This window comes from Bison bison, unplaced genomic scaffold, assembly GCF_000754665.1.
Source record: "Bison bison bison isolate TAMUID 2011002044 unplaced genomic scaffold, Bison_UMD1.0 scf7180017864080, whole genome shotgun sequence".
Taxonomy (NCBI): Eukaryota; Metazoa; Chordata; class Mammalia; order Artiodactyla; family Bovidae; genus Bison; species Bison bison.
Genome location: NW_011494652.1, coordinates 1,073,686 through 1,074,495, shown reverse-complemented (window position 1 = coordinate 1,074,495; position 810 = coordinate 1,073,686).

Below are 810 nucleotides of genomic sequence, written 5' to 3'. Positions count from 1 at the left end.
TCGTCCCAGTGCACCAGCCCCAAGCATCCAGTATCGTGCATCGAACCTGGACTGGCAACTCGTTTCACATATGATAAAAAGCTTTCCAAATACTTTTTCTCTGTGACTTTTTGCTTCATTTTTACTAAGGTGAAAAATAAGTCAGAAAAAAAAAATACAAATAGAGTCTTTACCATTGGGGGCAAAAAAAAAATGGATCTCGGAAGACAGAAGGCATAAGGGAAGCAGAAGTCGGAAAAGAAAGGGAGAAAAGAAATCACAGAGAAAATGTGATATGAGGAACAGAAAAGGAGATGGTAGAAATTGACTGAGAGTACGAAGCCAGTGCATATAAATAGGCTAAACTCATTTATGAATTATCAGGATGAATTAGAAAAGTCTAGCGATGCGGCGTTGTTCAGAGCTATACCTAAGAGACAGTCTTACAGCAGAAACACAGCCTCCTGCAGTGCAGGCGGACACACAGAGGTATGAGCCAGGCGTATTCTCACTCACAGCCTTGTCACAGTCAGATTGGAGAGCGTGCAGGCTAGAAAGCGTCCACGACTCAGTGACCAGAGGGAGAAGCCTCAGAGGAAATAACCGCGGATCCTGCATTCTACTCCTCCCCTGTGATAGGATCGCTCTAGTACAGAATTAACCACACTGACCACACCCGGAAAGGAGACCGCGGTCCAGGCCCTGTGAGCCTCTGTCAGCACATTTTCACCAACCTGTCAATATATAATCTTGCTTTACGTGTGTCTCTGTTTAAAGACATCTGATTTAATATATACTTAATTCACTAACTGGGAACTCACAGCCAGTGGC